Raw genomic sequence first — 13,743 nt, forward strand, 5'->3', positions numbered from 1 at the left:
TCTTCATTATGATCAAGTAACTTAAGAAAATGAAATGGCAGACATTGCACAGCTCAGGTGTGGATGACATGTTAGCCCCCTCTGGGTTCCAACAGGCAAGAAATTACCCCATAGAAGAAATAGGATTGCTTGATCTCAGGCCTGGCTGTTGACCCATAAAGAGAAGTTTATCTTGTGTGGCTAAATGTCACTTACATAAATAGAAATGACTCCTTACTAGTATGTTCACATTCTCCCATATCCTCCCACAACACTTGAGATGGTCAGCTGTGAAAACAAGTTGTTTCCTCTGAAAGGGAAGGATGCTGGAGAATGTACTAAATTGCTTGGAGTCCTCTCTTGTAGGCTTGCAGTGATGAGTACTTGCTAGATGCTACTGGATTGTTCACATGTGGAGTTCAAGAACAATATCTCTGGGATCTTTTTTATCATCGAGCTAAACTGATCAGGTGGCATAAACTCAAGTACTAGAAAGAGGTAGATGATACACTGTTCTGTCTTACTCCATACAACTGTGACGCTGTTTCTGTCTTGTTGGCTCTGTACTTCGACAAAGTTAGCCCAAGGATGAAAAACAGCTGTGTGAAACAGAACCCATGCAAAGAATCATGATGTGAGGAAAGGCTTTCTGAGGAGCGCAAAATGCAGTCTACTTTGGAGCTAGTTGATTCACATCTGTAATTGATCAACTGAATCTATAATTTAGAAGTCCTTTTGCATTCCTTGTTTGTGCTAATTTTGGACATAGCATTACCCATGAGTAATGCTTTCTATGAGCTTTGATTGGCTAGAAGACCCCATCCCATGCTGGCAGACAGTGACACGTTACTCAGTTATTCATGCTTCACTTGCTTCCTGGCTGGTCTACAAGAGCCTGTTGTATTTGGTCACCAGGCTTTTCAGCACTTAGAACAATTCACCTAGAATAAAAGCCCTCAGCCATGCTGTTTCTTTTGAGTGTATCATCAGACCTGTCCTCAGCAGTCTACAATCTCTTCCCACAAAAAAGTCAAAAGCAAGATTTGGTCCTTCTCATCGCAGCAGGGTTTTCCATGATGGCCAAAAAGCATCCAGAGCTTAGTGTTGACAGCTATACTCATCTGTTTCTGCAGACCATTCGCTTTGCTCTCTATCTACACCTCAGTAGGGATAAATGCTGTCATAAAAGGAGGAGACAGGAATGTTCAGGAGACAGAATGTTCTCGGAGACCACTTTGAGACTGTAAGATTAATTTCCTGGGATATAAGGAGAGTTACAAACCTGACCTTTCATTCAAAGTGTGAGACACATTTATGTGATCTTCTCTATCAAAAACACTGAGGCAACATAAAGCTTTATAATCAAACCAGCTCTATCAAAAGATGACACTTCACTGCCCTATCATGTTCCCTTGGGAAGAAGATGAAAGAACAAACAGCATGCAACAATCAAGAAGTAGTCGTGCTGCTTAACGTATTTTGGAATGACTCTCTGATGCCATGCTAGTGAGTGAGGTATAGTGAACTCCTGCAAAGCTGAGTAGAAAATTGCTCAGAGCCTAGTTCCTGTGCTATAAGCTGGTCCTGATGCAACTTTGATACCTGCTCCATTAAGCAACATGTAAATGGGGTTGAGAAAGTAAATGCACCCTTTCCTTCAAACACACTTGTTTCTTCCCTTTGAAGTTGGCAACACTGTCTTAGGTCATTTGCATTCACGCATTCACATGCAAATGGTGAATACTCAACATTTTTCTCTTGTTGAAGCTTTTATGATTGAGGCCCAAACCCCACAAAACCACAAACCAACCCCTAGTTATCCTCTGTGCTTAGCCCCAAAATCCTTAGCCACTGAATTCCAGTCTCCACTCCCTCTACCAGATGCCAAAATTTTTGTAAAGCTCACAGCTTCCTTTATCCATGACAAGAGCTCTTAGGCAGACTTAACCAACACATGAATGAACACAAATGAAAGTGATTGTAATACTGATAGGAAAGTGCAAAGACAAATATTAATAAAACAATAAAACTAAATGAGGGTAGTGCCCTTATTTTTATCTTCTGCCTTTCATAAGAATTCATCTTCCTCTGTCTTCTATGTCTTGACAATTCAGCAGAAACGTAAACATACTTAACACGTAAGTTGCAAGGCATTTTAGTGATAGAGTTGTGTGCACTTAAGAGAAGTATGTGCAGACAGAGATTCCTGTCAAAGTTTCATGAAGGACCTGGGACAGTCATTTCTATGTCTCATTTTCTGTCAGATATAAATAAATATGGACTCTGTCTCTGTAGAGGGACACTTTTTCTACTGGTCATATGTCATTTTGACCATTGCAGACAGTGCCATGGAAACACAAGTTCTAATTGATACTTACCACATATTCTCTAAGAAAAAAAAAAAAACAAACCATACAATTTTGTTGCACTCCTGTCCAGAAACATTTGCAGTTTCACTGGTAGGTCCACAGCTTAATCCAAACAACTCATAATACTAAAGGCCAGGCTGGAGATTACGTTTCTGGAACCTTCGATAATAGAGAAAATACCAAGTCTAGCCACTGTTGATTGAAGCTTATTTTCTTTTAGGGTCCAAGCAAATTCCACAGTCACCACAGAATGTTTCCCTGACACTTTTCTTATTCCTTGTATCTTCTTACCCGTTCCCAGCAAGTCCCAGTACGAAGCCTGCAGTTGCCTGGTGTGCTAGGAGCCACTATCCCATACTACAAAAATCCACTCTGTTTGTGTGCCATCTTGGCTTTCCAGCTTCTTCAGATGCAGGACTGCATTTAGGATGGTGGAGCTGAAAGGTATGTTAGCAGAAGACAGATACAGCTGATCAGATATCCATTGCCCTTCACAGAGGCAAGAGCTTGCTTTTGCAATGAGGATTTTCTCCAGGTACCCTCTGCTACAGTTTTTAGAGTTCAATAAAAGAGTAAGACACTGAATTGTGTTGGAATTGTATTCAGTTACTTTTATGCATCTAGAATACTCTGTGACAGGAACTAACATTCTCTGTATTTCAGTGTGAAATTACTGTGTGTGTTATTTGACCTTGTGCATAACTGTGCGCATATCTGCACACACTGGTGTGGAATTTGAAGCTGAATGCCATAACATGAGGAATTCTTTTTGCGATTTCTTTCTATCACACTCTAATTTGAGAAATTACAAGTAGAAAAACAAGGAATTTTTTCAGAATACTCATTAAAAAAATATGTAAGTATGATTAAAGAGGAGAAACTTCAAGGCAATAGTTTATTTCTGAGAACATGGGGGGTTTATTTGTTTAATAGTTGTTTGTATCTGTTGAGAAAACTAGTTTCTAGAGAAGAGGGAAATCATGCCTGCTCTACAATAGCATATTTCCTCTTTCTTATTTGATTCTTTATTTGATTATATTCTTTTTGCTTTTTTGCATTCAAATATTTTCATGGCCTATACACCCTCCACAGCCCCATACATCATCAAAACAGAAGGCAAGAAATTACAGACAGGAGAGATTCTCAACTATTTACTGACAAATAGAGTACACAGTTTACAGAATTTACAGAGAGATTAGTTAAAAATAACCTTGTTTGAAAGTACTTATTTTACTGTTTTACATGCAATGTGTAAATATATACAAAAATAACTGTCTTTTAGCATTTAATAGGGAAGAGCTACAAGTTCAGCTAGATTTAGCATGAGTTATCTGCTTTATTTAAAAAATGAATCAATTTTCTACATATTTGTATATTTATATATTATATATGTTGTTTCACAAATAATGTAATTTTAAAAGAATAAAGAGCAATTTTCACAGCATTATTTCTTTAGCAGACCTTAAGAATAACATCCTGAAAAATCTTCAGCATCATACAGAAAACGTTACCTAAACAAGGACTAAACCTAAATGACTCATTAATTCTGCTAAGAATAAGAGAAGAAGTTTAAGTTGCTAGTACCAGTATTTTAAAGCTGTATAGTCTTAGTCCTTTCTTTTCTGAACAATGATGTTATCTAAGTGGTTGAAAATCCCAAAATAATTCAAAATGAGCATTGTTTCTTCCCTTGGTGCAAAACTGAGATGTCAAGTACAGAATTTCCATCAGTCCATGAAATTGTAGAAATCACCTTCTTCTTCCTCATCCTCAGTAAGCCAATCTAAACTCAGAGTGGTTAAGTCACACTTCACGGTATTTCTTCAGGTCTCCAGCTTTCACTTTCATTTTATGTTTGTAACATTACACAGGAGACACCAATAGTAGATGACCAAGAAAATTAGGTTAGATGCAATCATAGAGATTGCTAAATTACTGGCATTTAAGATCTCCAGAGCCATTTGTTTTCAGTCGTTTCTCTTTCATTGAGTGAATCTTTAATGAACTGAGTAATTTCACTCAATGAAAGATTGCAAGATGAATGAAAGGTACTAGCATCACTTTTGAAGATGCCAAACGAGATATTTTTAGTTAGCCCTGAAAATATTATATGTTCCTGTCACTAACAGTATCTGAATACCCCTTAATTATATCTAACTTCCCCCCATATTAATATGGTTATTGCAATATGCTATTTAGCTATTACTGCAGTACGATCTTCTTTAGTAATAAATTTGACAATCTTGCATTTACATTTCTGACACTGTTCTCCATGATCTATCTGACTTTCTCAGGTTGCAGATGAAGAAGAATCCTCACTTCAGTTGAGCCCTGTAGTTGAGAGAACAGTCAGTAACAGAGGCTTTGGAAACTGGGAATTGTTGATTCCTCCCTCGGAGGGCGTTTTGCCAGAGAATTCTGCTTGAGACGCATGGAAATTCTTGAACTAAATATATGCGTGCATGGGACTGGAAAAATATATATGAAGCATGTGTTTCTATAGGAATCCTATTCATCTAAAGCATAACAAGATTTGAAAACACTTTTTCTTGGTAAATCAGATCGGAAATGACCATAAGCTTGACAGTCTATCAGGTTGCACATTTTTACCAGGTTTTTAGCAATCGATATTTGCTAATCAATATTTGGCAGAGAGAGTAAAGAGACCATGAAGAGGAAAGACACATTCTTAAGTGCTTAAGTAAGAGTGTGCTTGTGTTTTTCCACTTGAACTTCAAGCGTGATCTTTCTGATGGCATATTGTACGTCTGAAGTAGAAAATTAAAAAGTGCACCTGATAAAATAAGGAATGTGCATTTAAAAAAGTGTAAAGTTTCACATTCAAGTCCCTTATTTTAGGGCAAATGATTTCAGTATCGATTCTCCAATCTCACAGAGTTGTCCCCCAATAAAATCTGTCAGAACAGCTGCAGACAGTGTGAGGTTTTAACAATGAATGAATAGCACTTATTCCAGAGCCTGGTGAAATTTATAGGACTTTTTCCCACAGTAACTGGCTTGTTCAAATGTTTACTAACTCGTGCTATGTATAAATATTCAGGGTTCTCCTTCTGTAAATGCATGCCTAATCTGGGCCAGCTGAAGGCAACTCTCTGTGCTCAGTTTTTCCGGCAGTGATACGGACACTTTTCTGGTAAGGCAGACTTAATTTGCACACTCATATACACAAAGAGGCCTCAAGATCTCAGCAGTACTTCAGATTACCTGCCTTCAGTTTCATTTTCTTTGGTCTTTTCCCTAGCTGCATGGGGAATACATGCAGCTATGGTCGACAGTTCTCAGCACATTCATTAAATACAATGTGTTAAAGATGAAACTCGTGGCTGATAAGCAGTTCTGCTGGAACAGCCTGTCATGACCACATCAACATTACTTGGGATATTGCCTGTCTAGGTAACTAAAAAGGATGCTGGAGTTCCTGGGCAAGCCCTTTTTCTTTCTTCTGCTGTGTTACACATCAGGAACTGTAACATACTGTGAAATACTTATGCCTTCCAATGGAAACTGAAGTAAAAACATGAATAATTTCAGTGTCATTTGATGGGGTGTTCAAACTGAATCTAAACTTGATTAGGAGGAAGCGTTTATTCTTCAGGACTGAAGCCTATAGGGAGTGTACAAAGATTTTATCACAAACATATGTAGCCATACAGTGGGTGTCTCAGCCCCAGAGCGCTACGCATTAGTTCCAGGTTATTCACATGGTCACTCTGGTTTGGATATGCCAGGAAAACATATCCATATGCTGTGCAGGCTTTGCAGAGCCAGTGAGTGACAGGGCCTGTCGATGTCTGCATCTGCCTCACAATATCTGCCTCCCTCAAGTGAGTGCACGAAAGCACCTATGGTTTGTACACTGCATGTCTGCACAAGGACATACTTTTATCCCTTTCAGGATATTTGCTAAGTAGCTGTTCTCCACAGGGAGCTTTGTCTGCTTCATGAAGAGGAAGAACTAAGCCTTCCTGAGAGCTAGACCTGGACTACAGGGGCATCACTATTTTTTGACACTGCTATACATCCTGGATATCCTCATGTTTACAGCAGGTAAAAACCTCCATTCGGGACATCTCAGCTCTGTTTGTAATGCCAAAGGAAACCTGCATTGGAATGAGCACAATAGTAACGGTCTCCTGCAGTAAACCCTAAATACGTGACTTCTCAATGTAAATTAGACCAGTGATTTATTTGCCTCTTTCTCATGCCCTGGAGAACACTATTTCTATTATGTGTTCGTAACTATCTTCATCACTCCTAGTACTGCTGATGTGCAGGGAACTTGATCCCTAACTTTTGCATTTTTCTATGTTCATCCTTCTTTTCCCCTGTAAACATTGGTCAAACTCACTGACTTCTGTTATTTTGTGTTACCAAGAGTTTCCAAATTTGACTCTGTCCCATGCCTAATCTTCTGGATCCAGCAGTCTTCTGGACATCTCTTTTTAAATATCTTGCTGTGCTTTTGTAACAATTTGCCCTCTCAATTTCACTCGTGTGCAGTCATTTCTTATTGCTAGGCTTGCAATTAATTAAGGTATTGTTAAGGCTGTTGTCAAAAGACTTAAAGAAGGAATACAAAAAGTGTCCCAAGCATTTGAATCACTCCAAGATGCTTTAGAAGGTGCATCTGATTTTTCTGATACATAAAAAAATATTTTCAGCTCAAAATCATGAAAACTTCATGTAGACTTTGAAATAGTCATGAAAAGGTATTGCTTTCAGAATACAAATGTTGTTATTCGCTAGAAGGCACTCCCTCTTTTACAGTGCCTCCCTGGGATAATCCTTCTTCTTCTTTCAGGGAATGAGTGCTGCAGCCGAGGACTATGTATGTTTGTTTTGGCCAGTCAGTAAGGATTTTCTTCTTTCCAAGTAATTGATGTGTCCTAGGAATTATATGCTAGGGGTTGTCGTGGTTTAAACCCAGCCGGTAACTCAGAACCACACAGTTGTTTGCTCACTCCTCCCTTCTTTCTCCTCTCCCGGCAGGATGGGGAGGAGAATGGAAAGAATGTAAATGCCATGGACTGAGATAAGAACAGTTCAGTGACTAAGGTATAACACAAAACCACTACTGCTACCACCAATAATAGTGATGATAAAGGGAAATAACAAGGGAAGAGAATATGAAATTAAAAGGGAAAAGGAAAAGGAAAAAAAACCAATAAACACAAGGGATGCACAGTACAATTGCTCACTACCCACTGATAGATACCCAGTCTGACCTGAGCAGCAATCAGCCTGTCCTGGCCAGCTCCCCCCAGTTTCAATACTGGGCATGACGTGCTGTGGTATGGAATGCCCCTTTGGCTAGTTTGGGTCAGGTGTCCTGTCTCTGCTTCCACCCAGCTTCTTGTGCCTCTCCTCACAGGCAGAGCATGAGACTGAGAAAGTCCTTGATTGGGGTAGATGTTACTCAGCAACAAGTATAACATCGGTGTTATCAGCTTTGTTCTCAGACTGAAGTCAAAAACACAGCACTGCACCAGCTACTAGGAAGGAAAAAAATGCTGAACTACTACTGCTGAACCCAGGACAAGGGGAAAACAGAAAAAATATAAGGTTTGTATGGGGTTACATTAGTAGATGAAATTCCTTGAGTAGAAGATGCTGGTTTAATAGAATTAAATAGCTATGAATATACAATGTGTTTGTAAGGAATACAAAGTGGCTACTCTTGATGAATGCCGGGCTAACATGGCAGTTGAGGGGAGCACTGCAGCAGTGGTGGCAGGGAATGAGGGAGGGTTGGCCATGCCTTCTGCTGCCCACATGGCACTGCTGGCCTAGCAAGGAACAGTCGCCACATGTCACAGTGGGTGTTGGGCACAGGTGAGACCCCTCACTGGGCTGATGTTGGGGTGTACAGCTCGGGGTGAGGGCTGGCAGTCACCCCAGGTGCCAGAGGAACATGTGCAGGTTTAGGTTTAGGCTTAGGCTAGGGCTGTGGCTTCTCCTGCCCTCTGTGATTTCAGGAGCAGACACTGTTGGCGGATGGGACAGTGTGTGGTACCAGGGTACCAGGTTGCAAGCAGGTAAGAAGATGCCCTTGGTGTACAGATGTGTGTGTGATGAGGGGTTACAGCCAATGCCTTTGTGTCAGAGCATGCTCTGCAGTTGGATATACAGGCACCTACCTATAGCTGCGTAAAGCTGGGTGAGTTAGGTCTATGTCCAGGTACTAGGTTCAAAGGGGAAATAATATGGTTCCTTCTTTTTGCCCATGTACTTAGAATCATATAATAGTTAGGGTTGGAAAGGACTTTAAGATCATCTAGTTCCAGTCCCCCTGCCATGGGCAGGGACACCTCACACTACACCATGACACCCAAGGCTCTGTCCAGCCTGGCCTTGAACACCTCCAGGGATGGAGCATTCACAGCTTCCTTGGGCAACCCATTCCAGTGCCTCACCACCCTCTCAGTAAAGAATTTCGGTCATCGAAATGCATGATGACCTATTGATCACTGGCAATAAACTGCACATTTCTAATTTGAACCTCTCCAGTGTGTAGGTAGGTGGAAATAGTGAGTACAGAGTTTAGGATCTTCGTGTCTCAGATAAAAACCTCAGAATGGGTACAGCTTGGCCATCACTGAAGTAATGAAGTCTGAGCAAGGCAGGGATAGCAATCATCCACCACCAGACCTGAGCCCTCTGCTGTTCAGCGGTGTGGCATTGCACTGTAAATAGAGGCAGGCCATAGCCAGGATCTCTGAAGCTTTCCCTGCCAGATTAATCACCTTTAAATTACTTTCAGACTTACAGTGGGTCACTGAGTTCTTCTTTTGTCCTATATTCTGGCCATAGCGCTGTCTACACCACCCCTGGGGAGCCATGCTTTCAGTGAACAAGCCTGAAAATGTTGACCAGTTTTCGTCTGGGGAAAAGCCCCCAGAACAGTTGGTTTGCCTTAGTTTAGCTAGTAGCTAACTCTGCACTGTGGATGCCTGAGGCAAAAAGGTACCAAGTGGAGGAGGGAATGAAATCAATTATTAAAGTGTCCATAATATCGTTAGATGATTTTGTTACTTTACCCTTTATGCCAGACGAGTAACAAATGCATGAAATGAGGATGGCCCCCAGGACAGATCTTCTGGGGTACCCCAAGCAGCCCCCCTCCACTCTGGAGATCAACTCTTCACTCTTACTTGTTGTCCCTACCTTTTAGGTAGTTGTTTATCTATACAAGGGCCTTCATTTTCTGTTCCATAGCAGCTTAGTTTTCATAAGTGAAAAGCAGCATTTTTAAATAACATAGAATGGGGTAAGGTACCCTAGCAATTTGCATGATAAAAAAAAAGATAAAAAATACAGAATTTGAACTCAAATTTCACCACTTCATCAGTATTTTTCATTACATGTTTGCCTTTCTGAAGCTGTGAATAAGAAAAGGGAAGCAATTCTTCTAGCCAAGACCATACTTTCTAAGGCTATTTTAGAAATAAGAACTGCTCATTCCTAATCTTCAATAGCATTTCTGAGATAATATCCTGTAAAGCATAAAAATCTTTTACATGACATTGATCTCCACAGAGAATGAATGATGTGAAGCATATTTTACTAGAGAAAGGCCATTTACCTAAAATACTAATTTGAACACCTGTAGCTTAATCAGTTGTCACAGGAAAGACATCTGGTGTTTTAATAGCCTGCTGCATTCAACTCAGCTTCTATTGTTTCCAGCTTCCCTAGTTAGTTTGAATTTATTAGTTAAAAATAATTGCTAATCTATGAAGTGAAGAAAGAAGGAATAATCCAACATATCAACAGCATTGTGATGTTTTGGCATGGTATTTAGTTATAATATGTATGTGGGTTTTTAATAACAGTTTAAACTTGGATATAAATAAGCTATATCCTTCTTGTCTGTTTTGTGAAAGTCCAAATATTTGGACTAATGTTCCTAAGAACATAGGGTGGAATTCCTTTACCCCATTTTTAAATATTTAAATTGACATCTCAGGATAGGAAATCCATCCAAATTTCTTCATCTGCTGGTAGGAATAAATTGCTGTGAAGGGATTCATGCTATCAGAAACCAGTCAGGCAATGGAATGGGTCTGCCACCTTGCTTCCAAATAACCAAAATTAAGTGAGACAGATCACATACTTACTGCTGTGGGATCATTCAGGTGGGCAAATAGATTTTAGTATAACTAAGGAAGTGTTTCAGAGATCTTCAGTCAAAGTGTGCTGCAATTCTAAGTAATATACTTGAATTTAAATGAGCATCGTCAGTGGATGTTGGCAGAATGAATTATTAGCTCTGGATTACAGATAGGTATCTAAAGAAGGAAAGGCATGACAAGCTACAAAAACACACCCAATAGTTTATATCTCTTTCCTCCCACTTCAAACCACAGTATTACCAGGCACTGCTGCTGATACCCATCTGACTAAACATAAAGGACAAAACAGAAGTGCTTTTTACTCTTGGTGCCCTTTGAAAACTTTGCATCTCAGACAAAGGGGAAAATTTCAATTTTCTGATCGTTGTCTAAAGCAGCTAATCTGTTTTATGTAAAAGTTTAAAGTGAAGCAGTTTCCAAGACACGTAAGCTATTTATTACAGACACAGTTTAAGTGTTTACAACTTCTTTGTTGAATTAGAAAAAGGTCACACTCCTGTTTCAAAATGCCACAATTTTTAATGACATGTAACTTGGAAGATTTACTCTTCTAAGGAATAACAACACATAAGCAAGAAATCCTACCCTACCTGTGTGGCCCTCCTCCCTACTCCTGCAGCCATGCTGGTAGGCAAACATTCCTTAAACTGCATTTTCTCCAGCTAACCTAAATCCCTCTTTTTATTGTCTTTGTCAGTGACGTAGAGCACTAGGGTATCTCCATCTGTATCACAGTTGAAGGCAAACTGCCTTTCAATCCCATCTGAAGTTCTGCTTCTTCAGCAGCACTTTTTCTGTCTGGAGGAAACATAGATGATATAAAAGCCTTAGAGAAGATTCCCAGGGGTTGAAGAGTCTCAGAAATAGTTTGTAAGTTGCACATGAAAAACACAGAGGGTAATTCTCTAGTAAGAAAGCAAACAAACCAGAAGCAAAAAATATTTCATTGAAATGCAAAAAATGTTTCATTGAAATGTAAAAAACACCAGGACAAAAAGAGGGCTCGTCCACTAAAAGGCTAAATATGTGCCACCCCTCTGTTTTGCATGCGATGCTAGTTAATGCTGAATGCTTCTTTCTTGTATTTGCCCAAAAGATGACATGTAAAAAGAAACACAATGCTGCAAGTGTAGTGTTATCAAATTCTCCTAATATTAATCACCTGCACTTTCCTTTTAGATACTTTAACAGGTTATGTCAGTAAGCATCTTAATGCATCTATGTTGCAATAAGAAAGGGGCTATTTTAAAGGTATTTTGCATTTGGTGGAGTACAAACCACTAAGACTAATCAATTAACATCATTAGATATGATGCTATCTCCAAGATGGAAACAAGCCTTTAATTTACAAAGTGTGTGTGACAAGAATTTATCCCAGCAATGCATCAGTTGCTGTTATGTATGGCTGAAGTCACCTAAGATTTACACTGTGAGAAGTGTACCACGTTTCCTGAATTATGGAGGTTGTCCCTTATATAGGAATTCAGTCTCTTGCTTCTGCTGATATATAACAAACTTGCTTCTTATATACATTACATATATTTTCCTGATTCTTACTTTAGTTATTGCAGTGGCTTCAGACTCTCACGTAAACAAACGTATGTGCCTTCTTTGGAAAGGAGAGTCTAAAAAATGCAGATTGAAGGAAATAATTAGTCAACAGTCACTGTAAAGTCTGCATAGGAAGCAATCAGCTGTCATGAAACTATATATATTAAAGAATTATATATGTAGGAGAAACATCACCAGTTTATCAGGTGGTAAACATATCTGTATTTTGAAGGCATGGTTAAAATCATGGCTTTTCTCTTAATTTATATGGGACTCTTAGATTTACCACTTTAGCAGTTAAGGCACTGCTATTCCTTCAGCTTCCAGGGAAATGTAAGCTATAGATAAGGAAAGACTTCAGATAACGGAGCAGACATCAGGTCTAGCCTGATTTCTTACTTTAAGCTTATTTGCTGTCAGGATTTAAGTAGCTTTCAAAGACCTTTCTCAGGACTATCACACTCCCTGACTTCTTTCAGACTCTTTCCTGTTCTGAAGCAGTATCTAATTCCTGATTTCCTTTAACCTCCTAGCATGTCACCCCAGTCAGACAGGCCCCTGACACTTGACCCAGTTCTACTCAGCCCATTCTATTGCAGAAAAGAAAGTATCTTTATGTGCGCAAGCATAAGAGAAGAATATATATGCTTGTATCTGCATGAAATTTGCATTTCATCTAACTATAGGGGAAAAAAAGTGAGAAAATAATTATTAACTTCTTAAAGGTTAGTATGTGTGACTTAGCTAGAGAAATGTCAAGAAATTTAAGTTGTTTGGTGAAACTCTTTTTCCGATATACACAGCCTAGCAGCTACAACCATATAATTCATATTTATCCCCCTCTTTCATCGATAGTGATTTGCTTTAATTATATACACACTCTCCTTCAATACTAGAGTAAAATCCCTTGTATCATTCTTTATATGACAGTTGAATCCTGTGTACATTATGTAATGTCTAAAACTCAAGAAGCACTTTAGAGTGTGTTATGATTCTGCTGAAAATTATATTAGGTCTTTCCTGCTAAAATGAAAAACATAGGGATTTAAAACCATGTTCATAACATCTGTTTTAGATACTTAGCAAGGCACATGCAACTTGTCTGACTGTACAGTCAAAAGGAAGAGTAAAATTCAAACAAAAAATAAATTTCAATATACGGAGATGCCTAGAATTAGGCCATGGGCAAAACTGACAGCATCCGAAGAGCCCAGAGCTCTTAGGGTCTTAGAACATCGAAGTATTTCACAAGACTTGCGTAGCTCTTAATTACCAGGCAAGATGGGTTAGATAAAGGAAAATATTGAATTTTATTCCTGGATGCTTTGTGTTTTGTGTATCAACATCTCTGGTGCTTGTACTGGGGTCATCATTGCAGCTACTTTACAAATGTTTCTTCTTGAAGGAGCTGAGTTTGATAAAAAGTAAATAATTTAACAATGTAAGACATTTACTGAGTAATTTCTTCAAATGGAACTGATGATTTGCCTGTAGATCAAAGATTTTATTTGTAAGGCCATAAGTATGTACTTAAAAATGCTAACAGTGAAAAGATAACTGTCAATAATGAATTTTCAAGGTTTGTGGGATTTTTGACTAAGCAATTGAGAAATAGAGGAAGAAAACAACAGTTTCCATCCTTACAACATCTTTCTGTCTCTCATGAAGCCCATGGCTTGGTGGGATGGCAA

This window comes from Psittacula echo, assembly GCF_963264785.1.
Source record: "Psittacula echo genome assembly, chromosome: 2".
Lineage (NCBI taxonomy): Eukaryota > Metazoa > Chordata > Aves > Psittaciformes > Psittacidae > Psittacula > Psittacula echo.